General features: G+C 39.1%; 1 pseudogene; it reads right to left on the bottom strand.

The window, feature by feature from the left end:
- Nucleotides 1–4,400: 4,400 nt before the first annotated feature.
- LOC121994641 lies at nt 4,401–24,871 on the bottom strand (annotated as a pseudogene).
- Between the last annotated feature and the right edge of the window lie 1,126 nt (nt 24,872–25,997).

Here is a 25,997-nt window from a genome sequence, read left to right as displayed (position 1 = left end):
GAAGCCGAAGGGCAAGTGCTTCATCTGCAAGCAGTCAGGACATTGGAAGGCGGACTGTCCTCGTAGGAATCAGAATAATAAAGGTATATCTCATTCTCTAGTAGTTAAAATATGTTTAGCGGTGTTATCTACCAGCACCTGGTGTGTAGATACAGGAGCCACTGATTATGTCTACAACTCTTTGCAGGGGTTCCAGGAAACCCGACGACTATTTGAAGGAGAGATAACTATCTACATCGGCAATGCTACTAAGGTGGCGGCTGTTGCAGTGGGAGACGTCTACTTATCTTTTGATAGGAATAGAAGTTTGGTTTTAAGAAATTGTCTTTATGTACCCAGTTTTAAAAAGAATTTAATTTCAGTTTCTAAACTGTATTTGGATGGATATTCTGTTTCTTTTAGTAACAATGTGGTTATAAAGAGAAATAAGGTTATTATCTATTCTGGTGCATTGATTGACAATTTATATACTTTAAATCCAATTTCTCCCACAATATAAAATATGAAAATTAATAACACATCTTCTAACTCTAATAAGATAAATGAACCTTTGGAAATGAACCAAACATATCTTTGGCATCTAAGGCTTGGTCATATTAACTTAAGTCGGATTCAAAGGCTTGTAGCCGATGGACTCTTAGGTTCATTAGAGTTGGAAAACTTTTCAACCTGTGAATCTTGCTTGGAAGGTAAAATGACCAAGAGACCTTTTAAGGCCAAGAGATATAGAGCCAAAGATGTGTTAGAACTGGTTCATTCTGATTTGTGTGGTCCTATGTCTATCCAGACAAGAGGTGGTTATAAATATTTCGTCTCCTTTATAGACGATTATTCAAGATACGGATACATTTACTTGATGTGCCGCAAGTCTGAATGCTTTGATAAGTTCAAAGAATATAGGGTTGATGTGGAGAAACGTCTTGGTAAAAGTATCAAGACACTACGGTCTGACCGTGGTGGTGAATACCTCTTTGGAGAGTTTAGGAATTACTTATCAGAAGTCGAGATTCAATCCCAATTATCTTCACCTGGTACACCCCAACAGAATGGTGTGGCAGAACGAAGGAATAGGACTCTTATAGAAATGGTTAGATCGATGATGAGTTATTCAGAATTACCAAATTCATTTTGGGGATATGCTTTAGAAACAGCAATGTACATTCTGAATATGGTACCTTCTAAAATAGTTCCTTCTACTCCCATGGAATTATGGAATGGGCGTAAGCCTAGTCTGAATCATATCCGGATATGGGGTAGTCCATCACATGTGCTGAAAGGAGATACTGACAAGTTGGAATCACGTACAGAAGTTTATCTGTTTGTGGGATATCCTAAGGGAACGAAAGGTGGTTTATTTTGTAATCCTAAAAATCATAAGATCATTGTTAGCACCAATGTTCGATTTTTAGAAGATAATTATGTAATGAACCATAAGCCCATGAGTAAAATTGTTCTAGAAGAAATAAAAGAGAACACGTCTACTTTAGTACCAACAGTACAAGATGAAGTATCATAAGAGACTGTAACATGTGTCACAGATGATGCATAGTTACAGACAGTGCTTCGTCGTAGTGAGAGGGTTGTGAGGTAACATGAGATATTCATGTTTTTGGGAGAATCTTCGGATTTGATCCCGGGGAAACATGACTTTGATCCCCGGTCATATGACGAAGCACTCCAAGATAAAGATGCAGTATCTTGGCAAAAGGCAATGAATTCTGAAATAGAATTTATGTATTCTAATAAGGTCTGGGAGCTTGTAGAACCATCAGATGGTGTAAAAGCCGTTGGATGCAAGTGGATCTACAAACAGAAAAGAGAGACAGACAGGAAGGTAGAAACCTTCAATGCAAAGCTTGTTGCGAAAGGGTACACTCAGAAAGAGGAAATCGATTATGAGAAGACTTTTTCGTCGGCAGCTATGTTAAAGTCTATCCGGATGCTCTTATCCATTGCTGCTCATATGGATTATGAGATTTGGCAAATGGATGTCAAGACAACTTTCCTGAACGGAAGTCTTGAAGAAAACATCCATATGAAGCAACCAGAGGGATTCATTGAAAAAGGCAAAGAGCATCTAGTATGCAAGCTAAATCGGTCCATTTATGGACTGAAGCAAGTTTCAAGATCTTGGAACATCCGGTTTAACGAAGTAATCCAGTCATATGGATTTATTCAGTGTCCGGATGAGTCTTGTGAAGTGTAACAGAAATGTGGTAGTATTTCTTGTACTATATGTAGATGACATTTTGTTAATTGGCAACAATGTTAAAGTGTTATCGGACGTAAGGGTATGGTTGCCCAAACAATTTGATATGAAGGACTTAGGAGAATGTGCACACATTCTTGGGATCAAAGTCATAAGGGATCGAAAGAAAAGAATGTTGTTCCTATCTCAAGCTTCATATATAGATACAATCCTTACTCGTTTTAGCATGCAGAACTCCAAGAAAGGTTTCTTACCTTTTAGGCATGGAGTAGCTTTATCTAAAGAGATGTCTCCAAAGACATCAAAGGAGATAGAGGGCATGAAAACAGTTCCTTATGCTTCGGCTGTGGAAAGCATAATGTATGCAATGCTGTATATGAGACCTGATATCTATCTTGCCGTGGGCATGGTTAGCAGATATCAGAGTAACCCTAGACAAGGACATTAGACTGCTGTAAAACATATATTGAAATACCTGAGAAGGACTAGAGATTATATGCTAGTTTATCAAGCAAACGATTTGCTCCTTGTGGGTTCCACGGATTCGGATTTTCAATCAGATAGGGACAACAGTAAGTCTACATCAGGCTATGTGTTTACTTTAGGAGGTGGAGTCATTGCATGGAGGAGTGTTAAGCAGAAATACGTTTTGGACTCAACCTGGAAGCTGAATATGTGGCAGCCTCTGAGGTAGCCAAAGAAGTTGTATGGCTCAGGAACTTCCTAATGGACTTAGATGTGATTCCTGGTTTGTCCAAAATCATCACAATTTATTGTGATAATAGCGGTGCAGTTGCAAACTCGAAGGAACCACGAGCCCATAAGGCAAGTAAGCATATAGAGCGCAAGTACCACCTAATACGAGACATAGTCAAGCGAGGAGAAGTTGTCATCGCCAAGATTGCATCAACATATAACCTGGTAGATCCTTTCACTAAGGCCCTTCCGGCAAAAGCTTTTGATCAGCATGTGGAGGGGATGAGAATCAGATGTATGGCAGCAGATATGGCAGCTTAGTCTTTTAGTATAAGTGGGAGATTGTTAGAGTGTATACTAAAAGCCTAGCTTTTGTAAACATTTATTTAGAAATAAAAGAATCACATTGGTCAAATGTCTACATTTTATTTGTTAAGTGTAGTTGTTCAATTAATTTATATTGTAAATAACATGGTGTGTGGTGTCACACATAGAAGATCTGTTATTAGTTCTTTATAAATTATAAACAGTTGCTCACGACTAAGATGGAAAGGACAAACCATTGGAATAGTCGTAGTGTAATTAAGTATTAGGGGGCGTTTGGTTCAAATTTATCAATTGGAATGGTAATGGGTTTGATTATGGAGTCAATGGGAATGGGAATCAGGGTTGCATTATCAATGATTGGTTCAAAATCTAGAATGAATATGATTATAATTGATGATGTTTGTTTCGAATCAACATTAGTAATGGGAATCAAATAAATTTCCAATTTTACCCTTATTAGTTAATGCATTAAAAAATATTTAAATTTAACTTAGTATATCCAGTTTTAAGTACAAATTGAACTCACAAATTAACTTGAAAATAAATGCAAACATCGATCACAGTATGTATGTGTATATATATATATATATATATATATATATATATATATATATATATATATATATATATATATATATATATATACTAGTGTGATCATGCACACGCGTTGCATGTGTAATATAATAATATATAAATTATTTGGGCCCCAACAATAAACTACTGTAATGGGCTTTCATATGAAAAAAATTATTTTAATTTAATATTATACTTATCTTAGTAAAAGAAACTAAGAAAAGTATATTTTTTAACATCGTCGGCTTAAAATATTTATAGAAACTTCTTTAATCATAGTGTTATCAATTCTAAGATGTGGGACTAAAGAGAATTTTATTTTTTTATATAAAACAACCAGAGAAAATTAATGATGAGAAAAATTCATAATAATACGTCGTAGCTGAGTCTCGAACTCTATATCACTGATTGTTTCGCTTGTGGAATTACTAATAAACCTTGGAATTATTTTTAGTGTGAATAGAAAAAAGGACAGTAACGTAAATTCATTTTAGGCTTCACCAAAGTTAGTTAGTAAAGGGGGGAGATTTTTAATAAAATAGTAAGATATATATATATAAGAATATTAATTATAATTAGTGGCAGTCAATCCAGATTATTTTGGTTTCCACGCGCAAGCCCACACGACTGGATTCTCCTTCCACGTTAGGTACATGCCCAACGTCTCCCCCTCCACTAGTAGCAGCGACCATCCCGGCCGGTACCGCTTCAGCAACACCTTCAAGTCATCGATGATGTCATCGCTGATGTTGAACGTCTTGAAGCCGCACCGCTCCAACCGTCGGCACCACTGCCTCCCTCTCTCCCTTTGCTCACCGTCCACCACTGCGTCTGTGCCGCCCTCGCACGCCAGCAGTCCGACGAGGCTCCGGAAGCACTCCCTCTCCAGAGCAAGCCGCTCGTTGCACGTCGCCGGGAAGCTCTCCTCCAGCATATCGAAATAGGAGTCGTAGAACCACAGGCACTCCTCGAAGGACTCCATGAACTCGCCCGTGGCGCCGAAGTCCACCTTATCCTCCACTACGGTCAATACCCTCGGTCGCAGCGCCGCCGCAGCCCGTAGGAACGAGTCCCGCGAATCCCCACACCCGGCTCTCCGAAGAGCGCCGACGCAGTTCACCGCGACGACCTCCCCTTCGCGGAGCTCGAACTTCTCGGGGTGCAGCGCGGGGGCGGCGATAGCCCGGAACTCAAGCGGCACGCCCATAAGCCGCGTGAACTTCTCGATGCGCGCTCCGACGGGGGCGGCGATAGCCCGAAACTCGAGCGGCACGCCCATAAGCCGCGCGAACTTCTCGATGTGCGCTCCGATCTCGGCCACGACGCCAGCGGTAGTGGAGGAGACGACGGTGAGCCGTGCGCGCGGGGCGTCTGCGTCGGCGCGCGAGGTGAGGGCCTCGAGGAGCGTGGGCCACTGGGTACATAAGGTGTTGCTGACGTCAACGATGTGGAGAGCAGGCTTGCCGTCGAGGGCCTAGAGGAGGGCGTCGTTGGCGGCGACATGGCCGAAAATGGACCACGGGGCAGCCTCCTAGAACTTGAGGGCAAGGCGGCAGGTGGAGGCGAAGGTGTTGGGTTTTTCGGGCCGCGAAAACCGCTTTTCGCGTCGCAGAAACCCCGAATCACCCAAAGCCATAGATCCGTGCAAGGAAAAACCGAATGAAATACAAGTACGAGTTTCAAAAACTTTAGATCTACTCCTAGATCTATGTGTTGAGAGCTTTTACCTTTGAAGCGTGCCCTCGCAAAATTCCCGCTCGTCCAAACGGTGCCGAATCTCGAGAGTGTCAAAATAGACACTCCTCTAGAAGTATCCACACGAACTAATTAGGTGGAGAGAAACTAAACAAAGGTGTGCTAGCACCCTTGATCAGCCACGGCAAGAAGAGGAGAGGGAGAGCTTGAGAGGAAGAAGATACAATAATAATCACTTGAATGAAAATGAATTCATATTCATTCAAATTGTGGCCGGCCACATTTCCCAAATGTAACCCCTCATTAATGCATTAAGTTGTCATCAAAGAGGGAATGTAACCTCCATGAGGTGGCACTCACTAGTAACTCCCATGAGGTGGCAACCATGATGATGTGGTGCATCATCATTGGTCCACATCAATGCCAACTCACCAATGAGTTGGCATAAAGTCAAGTCAAACTTGACTTTTAATCTTCCTCTCAAGTCAAGTCAAACTTGACCAAATCTCTTCCATGGTTGATCTAATCTAACCATTTGATTCAAGCCAACTTAATATAATGAATCTAATTCATTAAATTAAGTTGATTTAATGAGTCATAATCTAAATTAGACTCATTGAATACATGAATCAACTTGAGTCCAACTCAAGTTAGCCCAATTAGGATTACTCTTAATCCAATTTTGATTCATCAAATGAATCTAATCCTCTTGGTTCATCATATGAACCTAATCTCCATCTAATTGTCCTAAGTGTGTGACCCTATAGGTTCTTGTAACGTTGGCAATGCCCTAAACCCATTTAGGAGCATAAGTAATGAGCGGTATCTAGCAACACATCATTAACTACCCAAGTTACAAGAATGTCGAGATCCGACATCACCTTGTGACTACTAATTGTGACTCCTCACAAAATATGACAAGTGTCCTTCTATCCTAGACATCTAGATTGATCAATGTGAGGCATAGACCGTGTCATCCTCTGACCAATCTAAATCTTGAACTCCAAGTAGACTCACTAAATCAAATGAGCTCAATATCCCATATTACCTCATTTGGGCATGGCCATGCATTTCGTGGTCTCACTCTATCAAGAATACCGATGTCTCTCCCGTCATATAGGAGGGATAGATCCCATCTACATCACTCACATCCCTCTGCATAATTTGTTATATACCCAGTAATCGCCTTTATAGTCCACCCAGTTACGGGTGACGTTTGACGAAACCAAAGTACATAACTCCTTATGTAGGGATCTATGGTGACTTCAGGTCTAAGGACTAGTAGTCATACTAATAGCCACATGAGAAAGTATATGACACTCATATAACGATCCATGATACTTTCTCATGGCGGGTCATTCAGTATACATTCTCTAATGTATACCCATGTGTCAACTTGATATCTCTATATCCATGACTTGTGAGATCAAGTCATCGAGTTGACCTACATGCTAGTCTTATTGCATTAACATTGTCCCTGAATGTTAATACTTGACTAGGAATGATTAAGAGTAGTGTTCCCTATATCATCTCACTATCGGTTCAACTAACCGATTGATATAGGTGAGAACCATCTACTCAAGGACATTATTATACTTAGTTTATTTGGCACCAATACAAGTAAGTATAATAATCAAAATCTAAATGCCTTTATTAATATACAAGAATATGATACAATGAGTCCATACAATCATCAAATGATTGGCTCTAGGGCTCTAACTAACAATCTCCCACTAGCACTAGTGCCAATCAGTATAGGCTCTAAGGCTTAATGACCTAGTGTGACCATCATGCTTTCTCTGTGCCAAAGCCTTGGTCAAGGGATCTGCGATGTTAGCCTCTGTAGGTACTCTGCAAATCTTCACATCTCCTTTATCGATAATCTCTCGAATGAGATGGAAGCACCGTAGTATGTGCTTGGTCCGCTGGTGTGAGCGAGGTTCCTTCGCCTGTGCTATAGCTCCATTGTTGTCACAATAGAGCTCAATGGGGTCAGCAATGCTAGGAACCACCCCAAGTTCAGTGATGAACTTGCGGATCTAAACTGCCTCCTTTCGCCTCGATGAATGTACTCGACTAGAATCGCCATCGTATCCCGCTCGAACTCTTCCTACCGACAAGACCACCATTAATGGAAAATACGAACCCCGATCGCGATCTATAGTCATCCTGGTCGGTCTCGAAGCTAGCATCATGTAACCCTTTACGCCTAGCTCATCATCGCCTCCATATATCAAGAAATATTCTTTAGTCCTTCTTAAGTACTTAAGAATATTCTGACCGCTATCCATGACTTTCACCGGATCCGATGGTATCTGCTCGTCATGCTCAAAGCATACGAGACATCGGTCGAGTACATAGCATGGCGTATATGATCGATCCTATGGCCGAGGCATAAGGGATCTGATCTATGTCTCTCTCCTCTAGAAGAGGGACCTTGGGTCTCGAAAGACTCACGCCATGAGCATAAATCCCTTCTTGGAGTTCTGCATGGTAAACCAAGGAGTACCTTGTCAATATATGTACTCGACTTAGGCCAAGCAATCTCTTAGATCTATCTCTATAAATCTGTATCCCTAGAATGCGGATGCCTCACTAAGTCCTTCATTGAGAAGCAACTCCCTAGCCGGGTCTTGACAGTGAAGCATATGGATGTCCTTCCCAATGAGTAGTATGTCATCCACATACAATATGAGAAACTCCCACTAACCCTCTTGTAGACACAAGGCTCATCTTCGTTCTTGATGAAACCAAACGCTTTGATTGCATCATCAAATCAAAGATTCCAGCTTCCATAAATGGACCTATACAACTTACATACTTTTCCAGTATTCTTTGGATCTACAAAACCCTCAGGTTGTGTCATGTACACATCCTCGAGTAGGTTTCCATTCAGAAACGCGGTTTTGACATCCATCTGCCATATCTCATAGTCATGGTAGGCTGCAATAGCAAGCATGGTCCAAATGGACTTAAACATCGCCACTGGAGAAAAGGTTTCATCATAGTCAATACCATGAATCTGCTTGAAACCATTAGCTACCAAGCGACCCTTATAGATAAGTCCATCCATGTCAGTCTTTCTCTTAAAGACCCACTTACACCCAATGGGTTTGACCCCTTCAGGTGGATCAACCAAAGTCCATACTTGGTTAGTGTACATGGATTCCATTTCGGATCTCATGGCCTCTAGCCATTTCTCGAATCTGGTCCCTGTACAGCTTCCTAATCTATGAGCATAATGTCATCATGGTCAGACAAGAGAAATGAGTATCTCTCAGGCTGACGACGTACCCTATCAAACCTGCGAAGAGGTATGTCTACTTGAACCGGTTGTTGTTCCTCAACTCCTTGTGGAACAACATCATCCACAACACTTTGTGGTTCCAGTTCAATTTCCATCGAGGCATCAGTGCTATTGTTCGCATCTTGAACTTCTTCAAGATCGAACGCACTCCCACTAGTCTTTCTCGAAACAAAGTCCTTTCTAGAAAGACCCTAGTCTTTGCCACAACTACTTTATGCTGACTGGGAATGTAAAAGTAATATCCCTTAGTTTCCTTGGGATATCCGATGAAATAGTACTTGTCAGATTTGGGTCCTAATTTGTCTGAGACTTGACGTCGTACGTAAGCCTCATAGCCCCAAATCCTCATGAACATTTATCTAAAAGCCTAGCTTTTGGTATAAACATTTATCTAGAAATAAGAATCACATTGGTCAAATGTCTACATTTATGATAAATGTAGTTGCTCAATTAATTTATATTGTAGATAACATGGTGTGTGGTGTCACATACAGAAGATCATGTTATCGGTTTCTTATAAATTATAAACAGTAGCTCACGACCAAGATGGAAAGGAACAAACCATTGGAAGGTCGTAGTGTAATTAGGTATTAGTTTATCTTAACTATATAATTACACTAGTACACTTAGAGTGTATTGAGTAGGACTATTTGAGGTCGTTCCTTTTATACTGATTTTATAAAGGAACAAAGACCTCAGTTATTATGGAAGTGTGTGCTCTTAATCCTAATATAATAACAAGCACATATATTTGATATTTATTTCTTTAATTTATCAATGGGTGAGATTTAGTTCGATAAATCAATAAGCCCGATAAGTTGGGAAATGATATCACTTATAGTGTGTGTTGTTGATTATAGAAGGAAACTGTGTCCTAGTGATCTAGGTTGAGAATGTCCCCAAGAGGAGCTCATAAGGATTGTCATGTTAAACCCTGCAGGTGGACTTAGTCCGACATGACGATGAAGTTGAGTGGTACTACTCTTGGAGCTAGATATTAATTAAGTGAGTTGTCAGTAACTTACTTAATTAGTGGACATTTGTTATCTTAAACACAGGGAGACTAACACACTCATAATAAGAAGGAGCCCAAAATGTAATTTGGGATTGGTGCGGTAGTTCAATAATAGTTCTTTAGTGGAATGAATTATTATTGATGAAATTAAGTTGTGTGTTCGGGGAGAATAATTTCATCGGGAGACCAAAACCAATTCCTCCTCTCGGTCCCTATCGTAGCCTCTAGTATATAGAGATTTATACCCACCGCATACCCACCTTCTTACCCATCCTATAGGGGCCGGCCAAGCTAGCTTGGAGACCAAGCTAGGGCCGGCCATGGGTATGTTCATGGGTGAATTCATGTGGCCGGCCCTATTAAATAAAAAGGAATTTTAAATTTTAAAATTTTTCTTATGTGGATAATATAATTTAAAAGAGAGTTTAAAATTTTAAATCCTTCCTTTTATAAGATTCTACAAAAGATTAAGAGAAGAGTTAAAATCTCTTTCCTTATTTGTAGATTAAAAGGTCGATTTTAATTTTGGTAAAAACTTTCCTTTTAATTATATTCATGATTTAAAAGAAAGTTTAAAAATAAAAAATTCTCTTTTATTAGTTTCTACAAAAGATTAAGAAAAGATTTAATATCTTTCCTTATTTGTAGATTGAAAGGAGATTTTAATTTTTAGAGATAACTTTTCTTTTTGGAAATTATCCACATGTTTAAAAGAAAGATTTTAATTTATAAAATTTCTTTTTATTAACCAATCATGAAGGGATTAAAATTATTGGAGAAATTTTTATAAATTTCTAGAAACAAATTAGGAAGTTTTAATTTTGTTTTAATTAAAACTCTCCTTGTTTTGGGGAGAAGAGGTCATTATAATTTGAAAAGAAAATTATTTTAATTAAATAAATTTTCCTTTTCAATGGAAAAAGAATTAAGGAAGTTTTTATTAAATTTTCCTTATTTGCCAAGACCAAGGATTATAAAAGAGGGGGTAGAGGAGGCTTCAAGGCGAACGACTCTATTATTTTTCTCCCTCTTTTCTTCCTTGGGTGTGGCCGGCCCTTTCTTTCCTCTCCTCTCCTTTGTGTGGCCGAAACCTTCTCATGGTGGAGATAGCTTTGGTGGCCGGATCTAAGAAGGAGAAGAAGGAGAGAAAAGAAGCCTCTTTTCTAGCATCCCTTGGAGCATGGTGGTGGTGGCCGAACCTCTTCATCCTAGGAGAAGTTTTGATGGCCGAAACTTGCAAGGAAGAAGAAGGTGCTTGGTGGTTCTCATCTCGGAAGATCGTTGCCCACACAACATCCAAGGTTAGAAGAGGAATACGGTAGAAGATCAAGAGGTCTTTCTAAAAGGTATAACTAGTAATTTTTCTTTCCGCATCATACTAGTTATTTTTGGAAAAAAAATACCAAATACAAGAGGCATACAATTCTAGAGTTTTGAATTTATTTTCGATATAGTGTTCTTTTGTTTTTCTTTTCCTTGTGATTTGATTGTTCTTTTCGGTTAACCTAAAGTTATTTTAGGAAATTAAATATTAGCTTTCCATAAAAGGTTTTGTCTAGTCGGTGGTGGTTGCTCCCATATCCAAGAAGGCCATGTGCCTCGCCACGTCAGTACTGGGAACCAATTATGGAAATTAATATTTAATGGAATTAATAACTTAAGGTGATTTGGGTCGAACGTGTTAAGTTTCGCAGGAGACCCAAGTCAAAACTTAAAAGAACGAATAGATTAAGTTTTGGATCAAACGTGTTAAGTTCCGCAGGCGATCCAAAATTTAATTTAAAAGAACACATGGTAGCTAGGAAAAGGTTCAGACCTTTGTACAAAATTTTTGTACAGTGGAACCTCTAGGTTTTCCGATTAGCAACCAACAATTGGTATCAGAGCTAGGGTTTTGCCTTTGTGTATTTGGTATTAGTTTAATTATGCACATGTCATACATAATTTAGGCAGGATAATAGTAGGATGTGCTAACTTTGTGGATGCAGGATCCAACTATTATGGCTTATAGTTTTATGTGTGTGATTGGACCCTTGGACATGTCAAGGGCATTTATATGTGTGTGCATGATTGTATTATAAAATACAGCAGGAGCTGTATTTAGTTTTATTAGGATTTTATTTTTGATCTAGATACATGTACATTCCTTTTATGGAATATAGGATCAAAATGTAAAATTCTATTTATGTCGCGGATCGAATCTTGCAAAGCGTGAAACCTTCTAAGGACCAGAGGCGCAGCGGAACTAGGAGCAAGATGGATGCGACAGCTAGACCCGGTGGCAGTGGCCAAATATGGCAGCAGCTTGGGATGACAACACACGGAGGACAACTAGAGATAAAAGCCATAATAGTTGAAAATTAGATTTTCTATTTATTGCTTTTATACTGTCATGTGCATGTTAGTTTACATATTTAGTAGGCTAGCATAGTTAAAATTCCTCATTTATAAATAACTAAGTAGGAGAGGGATTTTAAGTAAATCCCATGGTCTCCATTACTGATTTGTAAGTGATGCAAGCTTGCGCGTTGGCTCTGAGTGCCTTCCTCCATAACGGATGAGCTTGTTTGTGGATCACTAGAACAGACTTCCATTTTTGGATGACTATAGGAAGTTAATTAAGAGCGTGTGATCTTCCCCAACGGAAGGGGCATAATCTTATTAATGGACTTAGTGTCAAGTAATGGTATACACTTAGACACATCTAATAGTATCCTCCCCATCGGAGTCACTGCTATTATTTGTGTGACCAAATGATACCAACTATTAATTTTATTTGTCAAAAAGTTAGGTTGACAAGATAATAAAATTAATGGGTTGAAACCCTCCTTTTACAAATGTTGAATTTGTATACGTCCACACTAACGTGGCATGCAAAATTCACGGTGTTTGAGGTGTTGGTGAATTTAAATAATATTGTTTGAGGAATCAATATTTTTTAAAAAATTCAAAAGTTTTTGACCAAATATTTGATCAAAGACAGATCAACTATTAATTTTATTCGTCATAAAGTAAAGTTGACGAGATAATAAAATTAATGAATAAAATCTTCTCTTCGATTTTGTATACACAAAATTCATGGAAATTTTAAGGAGTTGATCTTGACCAAATATTTTTGTGATTCTTAGGATTTAAATATTTGTCAATCCCTTAGTAGTCATACTATAGAAAAGGCTTAGTAGTCCTAATTGTAATGATTGGAAATAGGACTTGGACATTAAGGTAGACTGTCTTCTTAAAACTAAGAACAACATAGGTGTATTTAATTCATTAGTTGAAACATGTTTAGTGGTGTTATCTACCAGAACCTGGAGTGTAATCATGTCTGCAATTCATTGCAGGGTTCCAGGAAACCCGGCAACTAAATGAAAATTAAAACACCGTCCACATGGGCACTACTGTAAAAATGGTAGCTGTTGTAGTGGGAGATGTTTATCTTTTGATAAGAATAAAACATGGATTTTTGAGTAATTGTCTTTACGCACCAAGTTTAGAAAGAACTAGTTTTCAGTTTCTAAACTATTCAAAGAACTTGATATTCTGCCTCTTTTAATAACAAAGTTGTTATTAAGAAAAAGAGGGAAGTTATCTGTTCTGGTACGTTGGTTGGCAATTTATAAATCCAATAACTCTCACGATGCAACAAATGGAAATTAGTAACACATCTTCTAACTTTAAGAGAAAGTAACCTTCGGAAATGAACCAATTATATCTTTGGCATCTAAGGCTAGGTTATATTAACTTGAGTATGATTCATTGGTAGTTGATGAACTTTTGGGTTCATTAGTAGTGGAAATCTTTCCAACCTGCGAGTCTTACTTGGAAGGAAAAATAACCAAGAAGCTTTCAAGTCTAAGGGGTATGGAGTCAAAGATATGTTGAAATTGGTTCATTCTGATTTGTGTGATCCTATGACTATCCTGACAAGAGGTAGTATTGAATATTTCGTCTATTTTATAGACAACTATTCAAGATACAAATAAATTTACTTAATGTACCGCAAGACTAAGTACTTTGATTAGTTCAAAGAGTACTAGGCTGATGTGGAGAAACGACAAAGTAAAAAGACACTATGGTGAAATCATAGTGGCAAGTACCTCTTGGGAGAATTTAGGAGTCACTTATCAGAAGTAGGGATTCAATCTAAACTAACTGCACCTGGTACACCTCTACAGAATGGTGTAGTAGAAAGAAGGTATAGGACTCTTATGGAAATAAGTAGATTGATGATGAGTTATTTTACCAAATTCATTTTAAGGATATACTCTGGAAACGGAAGTGAACATAGTACCTTCCAAAGTCAGAACTCTCTACTCATATAGAATTGCTGAATAGGCGTAAGCTTATTTTGAAGCATATTTGGATTCGGGTAGTCCAGCACATATGATGAAGAGAGACAATGATAAGTTGGACAGGAATTCATTTGTTTGTGGGTTATCCTAGAGAAATGAAAGTAGGTTTATAGTCTTAAAAATCAGAAGGTCATTGTTAGCATCAATGACCAATTTTAGAAAAAGGACTATGTAATAAACCATGTGCCCATAAGAAAACTTGTTCTTAAGGAAATAATAAAAGACATGTCTAATCTAGTACCAATTGTACAAGATGAGATACCACAAGGAAACTGCAACACGTATCACAAATGATACACAATTACAGAAAGTGCCTTGTCATAGTGGGAGAGTTGTTAGGCAACCTAAAAAGATTCATGTTTTGGGAGAGTTTTTGGACTCGATCCCTGAAGGACATGAACCTGATCTCCGGACATATGACGAAGCACTCCAAGATAAAGATGCAATATCTTGGCAAAGAGTAATGAATAACAAAATTAGAATATATGTATTCTAATAAAATCTGGAAGCTTGTAGAACCACCAAATGGTGTAAAAGCCTTTGGGTATAAAAAGGTCTAGACAGGAAGGTAGACACTTTCAAAGCAAGGCTAGATGAAAAAGGAAACTTTTTCACTGGTAGCCATGCTTAAGTCTATCCGGATTCTTTTATCTATTTGGTAAGTGGATGTCAAGACAGCATTCCTTAATGGAAGTCTTGAAGAAAGCATCCATATAAAGCAACCAGAAGGGTTCATTGCAAAGGGCTAAGAGCATCTTGTGTGCAAGCTCAATCAGTCTATGGACTGATACAAAGCTTCAAGGTCTTGGAACATCCAGTTTATCAAAGTAATCCAGACCTTTGGATTCATTTAGTAACTGGATAAGTCTTGTGTATACAAAAGGTGTGATGGAAGCGTGGTGGTATTTCTTGTACTATACGTAGATAACATTTTTGGTAGTTGGAAACAATATCAAAATGTTGTCAGAAGTAAGGGTATGGTTGTCCAAACAATTCGATATAAAGGACTTGGGAGAATGTATATATTCTTGAGATCAAAGTAATAAGGGATCGTAAGAAAAGAATATTTTACTTATTCCAAGCTTCATACATCGGAAAATCCTTGCTCGTTTAAGTATGCAAAACTCCAAGAAAGGTTTCTTACTTTTTAGGATGGAGTAACTTTATCTAAAGATATGTCTCAGAGACATCAAAGGAGATAAAGGAAATAAAGGCGTTCTTTATGCTTCGGCTATCAGAATATATGCTATGCACGAGATCGAAATCTGTTTGCCAAGGGCATAGTTAGCGGATATCAAAGTAACCCTGGACAGACAATGGACTGCAGTAAAGCATATAAGTACCTTAGAGGCACTAGAGATTATATGCTAGCTTACAAGGCGCTTAATTTGGTCCTAGTGGTTGCATGGATTTCGCTTCCAATCGAATAGGGATAATAATAAGTCAACCTCGGGTTTTGTGTTTACTTTAGGAGGTAAAGTCATAACTATGGAAGAGTGATAAGCATAGGTGTTTTTCTGGACTCCACCATAGAAGCTTAGTATATGGCAAGCCTCTGAGGTAGCCATAAAAGCTGAATGACTTAATAACCTCAAGATAGACTTAGATATGATTTCTGGTTTGTCCAAATATTGTTACAATTTATTGTAATAATGTTGGTGCAGTAGCAAACTCGAAGAAACCATAAGTCTATAAGGCAAGTAAACACAATAGAGCGCAAGTACCACCCAATACGAGGAATCGTATAAACGAGGAGAAGTTGTTACCGCCTAGATTGCATCAGGTGATGACCTATAGATCCTTTCACTAAGGTCCTTAAGGCAAGAGCTTTTGATGGGCATGTTGAAGGATGAGAATCAGATGTATGGCAGCAGATATGGCAGCTTAGTCTTTTAGTATAAGTGGGAGATTGTTAGAGTGTATACTAAAAGCCTAGCTTTTGGTATAAACATTTATCTAGAAATAAGAATCACATTGGTCAAATGTCTACATTTATGATAAATGTAGTTGCTCAATTAATTTATATTGTAGATAACATGGTGTGTGGTGTCACATACAGAAGATCATGTTATCGGTTTCTTATAAATTATAAACAGTAGCTCACGACCAAGATGGAAAGGAACAAACCATTGGAAGGTCGTAGTGTAATTAGGCATTAGTTTATCTTAACTATATAATTACACTAGTACACTTAGAGTGTATTGAGTAGGACTATTTGAGGTCGTTCCTTTTATACTGATTTTATAAAGGAACAAAGACCTCAGTTATTATGGAAGTGTGTGCTCTTAATCCTAATATAATAACAAGCACATATATTTGATATTTATTTCTTTAATTTATCAATGGGTGAGATTTAGTTCGATAAATCAATAAGCCCGATAAGTTGGGAAATGATATCACTTATAGTGTGTGTTGTTGATTATAGAAGGAAACTGTGTCCTAGTGATCTAGGTTGAGAATGTCCCCAAGAGGAGCTCATAAGGATTGTCATGTTAAACCCTGCAGGTGGACTTAGTCCGACATGACGATGAAGTTGAGTGGTACTACTCTTGGAGCTAGATATTAATTAAGTGAGTTGTCAGTAACTTACTTAATTAGTGGACATTTGTTATCTTAAACACAGGGAGACTAACACACTCATAATAAGAAGGAGCCCAAAATGTAATTTGGGATTGGTGCGGTAGTTCAATAATAGTTCTTTAGTGGAATGAATTATTATTGATGAAATTAAGTTGTGTGTTCGGGGCGAACACGGGATGCTTAATTTCATCGGGAGACCAAAACCAATTCCTCCTCTCGGTCCCTATCGTAGCCTCTAGTATATAGAGATTTATACCCACCGCATACCCACCTTCTTACCCATCCAAGCTAGCTTGGAGACCAAGCGCTGGCCATGGGTATGTTCATGGGTGAATTCATGTGGCCGGCCCTATTAAATAAAAAGGAATTTTAAATTTTAAAATTTTTCTTATGTGGATAATATAATTTAAAAGAGAGTTTAAAATTTTAAATCCTTCCTTTTATAAGATTCTACAAAAGATTAAGAGAAGAGTTAAAATCTCTTTCCTTATTTGTAGATTAAAAGGTTGATTTTAATTTTGGTAAAAACTTTCCTTTTAATTATATTCATGATTTAAAAGAAAGTTTAAAAATTAAAAATTCTCTTTTATTAGTTTCTACAAAAGATTAAGAAAAGATTTAATATCTTTCCTTATTTGTAGATTGAAAGGAGATTTTAATTTTTAGAGATAACTTTCCTTTTTGGAAATTATCCACATGTTTAAAAGAAAGATTTTAATTTATAAAATTTCTTTTTATTAACCAATCATGAAGGGATGAAAATTATTGGAGAAATTTTTATAAATTTCTAGAAACAAATTAGGAAGTTTTAATTTTTGTTTTAATTAAAACTCTCCTTGTTTTGGGGAAAGTGGTGGCCGGCCATTGCAATTAAAAAAAGAAAATTATTTTAATTAAATAAATTTTCCTTTTCAATGGAAAAAGAATTAAGGAAGTTTTTATTAAATTTTCCTTATTTGTCAAGACCAAGGATTATAAAAGAGGGGGTAGAGGAGGCTTCAAGGCGAACGACTCTATTATTTTTCTCCCTCTTTTCTTCCTTGGGTGTGGTCGGCCCTTTCTTTCCTCTCCTCTCCTTTGTGTGGCCGAAACCTTCTCATGGTGGAGATAGCTTTGGTGGCCGGATCTAAGAAGGAGAAGAAGGAGAGAAAAGAAGCCTCTTTTCTAGCATCCCTTGGAGCATGGTGGTGGTGGCCGAACCTCTTCATCCTAGGAGAAGTTTTGATGGCCGAAACTTGCAAGGAAGAAGAAGGTGCTTGGTGGTTCTCATCTCGGAAGATCGTTGCCCACACAACATCCGAGGTTAGAAGAGGAATACGGTAGAAGATCAAGAGGTCTTTCTAAAAGGTATAACTAGTAATTTTTCTTTCCGCATCATACTAGTTATTTTTGGAAAAAATACCAAATACAAGAGGCATACGATTCTAGAGTTTCGAATTTATTTTCGATATAGTGTTCTTTTGTTTTTCTTTTCCTTGTGATTTGATTGTTCTTTTCGGTTAACCTAAAGTTATTTTAGGAAATTAAATATTAGCTTTCCATAAAAGGTTTTGTCTAGTCGGTGGTGGTTGCTCCCATATCCAAGAAGGTCATGTGCCTCGCCACGTCAGTACTGGGAACCAATTATGGAAATTAATATTTAATGGAATTAATAACTTAAGGTGATTTGGGTCGAACGTGTTAAGTTTCGCAGGAGACCCAAGTCAAAACCTAAAAGAACGAATAGATTAAGTTTTGGATCAAACGTGTTAAGTTCCGCAGGCGATCCAAAATTTAATTTAAAAGAACACATGGTAGCTAGGAAAAGGTTCAGACCTTTGTACAAAATTTTTGTACAGTGGAACCTCTAGGTTTTCCGAGTAGCAACCAACACATAATGTCATCATGGTCAGACAAGAGAAATGAGTATCTCTCAGGCTGACGACGTACCCTATCAAACCTGCGAAGAGGTATGTCTACTTGAACCGGTTGTTGTTCCTCAACTCCTTGTGAAACAACATCATCCACAACACTTTGTGGTTCCAGTTCAATTTCCATCGAGGCATCAGTGCTATTGTTCGCATCTTGAACTTCTTCAAGATCGAACGCACTCCCACTAGTCTTTCTCGAAACAAAGTCCTTTCTAGAAAGACCCTAGTCTTTGCCACAACTACCTTATGCTGACTGGGAATGTAAAAGTAATATCCCTTAGTTTCCTTGGGATATCCGATGAAATAGCACTTGTCAGATTTGGGTCCTAATTTGTCTGAGACTTGACGTCGTACGTAAGCCTCATAGCCCCAAATCCTCATGAAAGACACCTGGGCATCTCTCCCAGTCCATATCCTATATGGTGTCTTTATCACGGCCTTGGACGGAACTCGGTTGAGAATGTAAGCTGCCGTGTCTAGAGCATATCCCCATAGATATGTCGGAAGATCTGTGTGACTCATCATAGACCGTACCATATCTAATAGGGTACGATTCCTCCTTTCGGATAGACCATTCCACTGTGGTGTTCTAGGAGGAGTGAGTTGAGATAAAATCCCACACTCAGCTAAGTAGTCACGAAACTCATGGCTTAAGTATTCACCACCTCGATCTGATCGAAGTACCTTAATACTCTTGCCAAGCTGGTTCTGTACTTCATTCTTGAATTCTTTGAACTTTTCAAAGGATTCAGATTTATGTGTCATCAAATACACATAATCATATCTACTGAAGTCATCAGTAAATGTGATGAAGTACCTATAACCGCCTCTAGCAGCGACATTGAAAGGGCCACATACATCACTATGTATGAGTCCTAACAAATCAGTCGCTCTCTCGCTGTGCCCACTAAAGGGAGTCTTGGTCATCTTGCCTCATAGGCATGACTCGCATATCTCATATGATTCAAAATCAAATGAGTCCAGCAAACCATCCTTATGGAGCTGGGATAAGCGCTTGTCATTTATATGACCTAAGCGACAGTGCCAGAGATAAGTTTGATTCAGGTCATTTGACTTGAACTTCTTGGTATTTATGTTATAAATAGGACTCTCAAGATCTAGAATGTAGAGTCTATTTATCAGAGGTGAACTACAATAGAACATATCGTTTAAATATACGGAACAACATTTGTTCTTTATTGTAAACGAGAAACCTTTCTTGTCTAAACAAGAAACTGATACAATGTTCTTAGTCAAAGCAGGCACATAACAACATTCATCTAATTCTAATACAAGCCCAGAGGGCAGAGATAGAAGATAAGTCCCTACAGCAACAGCAGCAACCCGTGCTTCATTGCCTACTCGTAGGTCCACCTCGCCCTTTGTCAATGCCCTGCTATTTCTCAGCGCCTGCACATCAGTACAAATGTGAGAAGCACATCCAGTATCTAATACCCATGATGTAGAAATAGATAGATTGACTTCTATAACATATATACCTGAAGTGGAAGTCTCACTTCGCTTCTTCTTAAGATCCTCCAAGTATACCTTGCAATTCCTCTTCCAGTGCCCGGTCTGACCGCAGTGGAAGCAGGTAGCATCCAGCGACCCCTCCTTTCGACTTCAGTGCCTTGCCTTTGCCCTTGTCTTGGGACTTTCCCTTGCCTTTGGGCTTGTCCTTGCCCTTATGTTTCTGAACCATCAGAACAGTGTTGGGCTTAGCTCAGCAGTTCTCAACATGCTGAGCAGCTCGGCCAATGGCTTGTCAATCTCGTTCATATTGTAGTTTAGAACGAATTGACTGTAGCTATCTGGCAAGGATTGCAAGATCAGGTCAGTGGCCAGCTCTTGGCCAAGAGGGAACCCCAACCTTTGTAGGTTCTCTATGTACCCAATCATTTTGAGTACATATGGGCCTACTGGAGCCCCGTCTGACATCTTGCACTGAAACAGTGCCCTTGAGATCTCAAATCTCTCATGCCTCGCTTGACCTTGATACAGTTGACAAAGATGTTCAACCATATCGTAAGCGCCCATTAACTCGTGTTGCTTCTGAAGCTCAGAGTTCATGGTCGCGAGCATTAGACAGGACACATCTAATGCGTCATCTTGATGCTTCTTGTAAGCATCTCGGTCTGCTCGCGTGGCAGTGGCAGGAGGAACCTCCGGAATGGACTGCTCCAGAACGTACAGTTTACGTTTCTGAGTGAGAAGTTTGCTCCGTTGAGCTTGTCCTTCTCAAGGACAGATCGCAGGGAGAAAGTGTTCGTATTTGACGTCATGGTTATCTACAACAGAAAATTTGCAGAAATAAATATCATATTCTTTTAAAATCATTTAATTAGGTCTTTAATTAAATGATGCTCCCACTGAATTCTATAATTCTTGTGGGACAAGATCCACATCATACTAACCCTTGAATTAGCTTTGGCTAATACGCCCAAGGCTTAGTATGATCGGTAGGTAACAATTACCAATTACATCTCTATGCAACTCTTGTTTATAAAATCAATATCCGCATTTATATTAAAACTCGAGTTAGCTTTGGCTAATACGCCCGAGAGTTAATATAGATGTGATTTTGACCTATCTTTTCCAACCGTTGGAAGAATGCCTATAGTTGACTCGATCTAACCGAGCAATTAGGAATACTCAATCTAATTGAGTTTGTATTCACCCGTGCGTTGATAGGCGGGACCAATATTGTCCCTCCGTACCCTACCAAGATAATATGTATTGCTCTGCTTTGGCAGATTCAACAATACATGTGATCGAGGTAGTGATAGGTATCACAGCACGGTTAGGCATTTAGAGTTGGTTCGATCGAGATCTAATCTAATCGAAAAGGATGCATCTTGTGCACGACTTAGATCTAATCTAATCGCAAGGGTGCATCATGTGCACGACTTAGATCTAATCTAATCGTAAGGCACTAATTAATTAATTACTTATTAAACATGCATCATATACATAAGCAATTAACTAATTAATCTATTTGTGATTTAGTCATGGCCCCACTATGATCTTCTCAAGCCAATGAGAAGATCGAATGGTCAACCTAGGGTCAACAGCTTCTCCAAGCTCCTCCCTTTGACCACCTTGTGTTGCTCGTGCCCGCCTCGGAACTCCGTCTCGTGTTGACCCTCCACCGCTTCAATTTGTACATTACAATTTGAAACTCGAGTTACATTCGAGTCTAAATCTAATTTACAACCAGAATATATGAGAAAGGCACGACGCACAGGTCACAACACGCGCAAACACATAACGGCACGCAGGCCGTATTATGAATTACAACACAATCCAATCATATTAGGTTTTTGGGCCATGACTATCACAAAATTAATATATAATTCAAAATTATATATTTTTCATAATTTTCTATAATTTTAAAATTAATTTTTTACAATTTTTACGAGTAAAATTTCCCGGCGGTCCCGTTTAGCGGTTTCGGGCGCAATCGCGGAACGGATCCCCTTGCGGGGCCAGGGGCAGCGCCCCTACCCACGATCTAACCATCGCGAGGGTTCCTTTGTGATCCAACAGCGCCTAAACTCGCTGTCCCAAAATGATTTGGGTCGAGACATTGCCGTTTCGGAAAAATCTTCCCGGCAGGTTCGTTTTTAGCGATTTCGGAGCAAATCCCCTTGCGGGGTTAGGAGCAGTACCCCTACCCACGATCTAACCATCGTGAGTTGCTCCTTTGCGATCTAATGGCACCCAAGCCCTCTGTCCCAAACGGATTTGGGGCAAAAACGAAGCCGTTTAAGGAAAAACTTCCCGGTAGCCAAAGCCTACAAGTGCCGAGATACTTGTGCTTCGCTTCTACGGAAAAATTACCCATAAAAACATAAAAAAACTAAATTTTACAGAAAATCACAGAAAGTTTAGTTTTCATAAAACCAAAAATTAAACTCGTACAAGCCTTGCACGTGGCTCTGATATCACTGTTGGGTTTTTCGGGCCGCGAAAACCGCTTTTCGCGTCGCGGAAACCCCGAATCACCCAAAGCCGTAGATCTGTGCAAGGAAAAACCGAATGAAATACAAGTACGAGTTTCAAAAACTTTAGATTTACTCCTAGATCTATGTGTTGAGAGCTTTTACCTTTGAAGCGTGCCCTCGCAAAATTCCCGCTCGTCCAAACGGTGCCGAATCTCAAGAGTGTCAAAATAGACACTCCTCTAGAAGTATCCACACGAACTAATTAGGTGGAGAGAAACTAAACAAAGGTGTGCTAGCACCCTTGATCAGCCACGGCAAGAAGAGGAGAGGGAGAGCTTGAGAGGAAGAAGATACAATAATAATCACTTGAATGAAAATGAATCCATATTCATTCAAATTGTGGCCAACCACATTTCCAAAATGTAACCCCTCATTAATGCATTAAGTTGTCATCAAAGAGGGAATGTAACCTCCATGAGGTGACACTCACTAGTAACTCCCATGAGGTGGCAACCATGATGATGTGGTGCATCATCATTGGTCCACATCAATGCCAACTCACCAATGAGGTGGCATAAAGTCAAGTCAAACTTGACTTTTAATCTTTCTCTCAAGTCAAGTCAAACTTGACCAAATCTCTTCCATGGTTGATCTAATCTAACCATTTGATTCAAGCCAACTTAATATAATGAATCTAATTCATTAAATTAAGTTGATTTAATGAGTCATAATCTAAATTAGACTCATTAAATACATGAATCAACTTGAGTCCAACTCAAGTTAGCCCAATTAGGATTACTCTTAATCCAATTTTGATTCATCAAATGAATCTAATCCTCTTGGTTCATCATATGAACCTAATCTTCATCTAATTGTCCTAAGTGTGTGACCCTATAGGTTCTTGTAACGTTGGCAATGCCCTAAACCCATTTAGGAGCATAAGTAATGAGCGGTATCTAGCAACACATCATTACTACCCAAGTTACAAGAATGTCGAGATCCGACATCACCTTGTAACTACTAATTGTGACTCCTCACAAAATATGACAAGTGTCCTTCTATCCTAGACATCTAGATTGATCAATGTGAGGCATAGACCGTGTCATCCTCTGACCAATCTAAATCTTGAACTCCAAGTAGACTCACTAAATCAAATGAGCTCAATATCCCATATTGACTCATTTGGGCATGGCCATGCACTTCGTGGTCTCACTCTATCAAGAATATCGATGTCACTCCCGTCATATAGGAGGGATAGATCACATCTACATCACTCACATCCCTCTGCATAATTCGTTACATACCCAGTAATCGCCTTTATAGTCCACCCAGTTACGGGTGACGTTTGACGAAACCAAAGTACATAACTCCTTATGTAGGGATCTATGGTGACTTCAGGTTTAAGGACTAGTAGTCATACTAATAGCCACATGAGAAAGTATATGACACTCATATAACGATCCATGATACTTTCTCATGGCGGGTCATTCAGTATACATTCTCTAATGTATACCCATGTGTCAACTTGATATCTCTATATCCATGACTTGTGAGATCAAGTCATCGAGTTGACCTACATGCTAGTCTTATTGCATTAACATTGTCCCTGAATGTTAATACTCGACTAGGAATGATTAAGAGTAGTATTCCCTATATCATCTCACTATCGGTTCAACTAACCGATTGATATAGGTGAGAACCATCTACTCAAGGACATTATTATACTTAGTTTATTTGGCACCAATACAAGTAAGTATAATAACCAAAATCCAAATGTCTTTATTAATATACAAGAATATGATACAATGAGTCCATACAATCATCAAATGATTGGCTCTAGGGCTCTAACTAACAGAAGGAGACGCTGCATTCGGCGACGGCGAGGGAGGTGTTGTAGCAGTGGTCGCCGAAGGCTATGGCTCGGCAGAAGAGGGCCTGCAGGAAGGCATAGGCGAGGCGCTGCTCGCAGTCGCCATAGGGGGAGGCGAGCTTGTTGAGCATCCAGAGGAGGCGGTGCAGGTTAGCAGAGTCCTTGTCTGCGAAGGCACGGGCGCAGTCGCTGAGGAAGTCGGCGGCCCACGGCTTGGCAGGCTCGACGGATAATAAAGGATCGAGGTCGAGGTCAAGGTCGAGGTCGAGGTCGAGGTCGAGTTGGCGAGCGGACGTGATCGGAGGTGGGGCGTTCGGCGAGGTGGCGACGTTCGACGAGGTGGAGGCGTTCGGCAAGGTGGCGACGTTCAGCGTCGAGCGGCGTTAGCGTCATTCGAGAATAGGTTGCAAAGTGGAGAGGAGGAGAGAAATGCGATGGGAAATTAGGTTAAGGGTATTTTTGGTATTAATGAGAAATTGTGATTGCTGCAAATATAGGAATGGGTGATTGAAGGGGTGGGACACCGGAATAAGCCATTACCCACTAATAACGAATCATTCCCTCATTTATATTCCCATTGTTGTAATCCAAACGTTAACATTGATTGTTATTTCCATTCCTTACTTCTATTCCCTTAAACCAAACACCCCCTTAGTTTATCTTGACTAATAAATTACACTAGTACACTCTAAGTGTATTGAGTATGACCATTTTAGGTAAATTCTTTTTATACTGACTTAATAAAAGAACTAGACCTTAGTTATTATGGAAGTGTGTGCTCTTAATCCTAATATAATAACAAGCACATATATTTAGTATTTATTTCTTTAACTTATCAAAGGATGAGATTTAGCTTGATAAATCAATAGGTCCGATAAGTTGGGAACTAATATTACTTATAGTGTGTGTTGTTGATTATAGAAGGAAATTGTGTCCTATTAAATCTAGGTTGAGAATGTCCCCAAGAAGAGCTCATAAGGATTGTCATGTTAAACCCTGCAGGTGGACTTAGTCTGACATGACAATGAGGTTGAGTGGTACTACTCTTGGACTTAGATATTAGTTAAGTGAGTTGTTAGTAACTTACTTAATTAGTGGATATTCGTTATCTTAAACACAGGAAGACTAACACACTCATGATAAGAAGGAGTCCATAATATAATTTGGAATTGGTGCGGTAGTACAATAATAACTCTCTAGTGGAATGAGTTATTATTGATGAACTTGAGTTGTGTGTTCGGGGCGAACACGGGATACTCAAGCTCATCGGAAGGCCAAAATCAATTTCTCCTCTAGGTCCCTGTCATAGCCTCATTAAAGCCTCAAGTCCATCCATATAAAGCCCTTCTTGGTGTCTAAGAAGAGGGCCGGCCCAAGGCTTGGTGACCAAGCAAAGGTCGGCCACCATCTTCTCTTAAGGGGGTCGGCCACAAACTTTGTAAAGGGGTCGGCCATAATAATTCAAAGATGAGGGGGTGTTTTGAATTTTTAAAATCTTCTCTTTGTAGATATCTACAAG

Source organism: Zingiber officinale, chromosome 6A, assembly GCF_018446385.1.
Source record: "Zingiber officinale cultivar Zhangliang chromosome 6A, Zo_v1.1, whole genome shotgun sequence".
Taxonomy (NCBI): domain Eukaryota; kingdom Viridiplantae; phylum Streptophyta; class Magnoliopsida; order Zingiberales; family Zingiberaceae; genus Zingiber; species Zingiber officinale.
The sequence above is the reverse complement of the archived record's forward strand: the minus strand, read 5'-3'. Positions and strand labels throughout refer to the sequence as shown.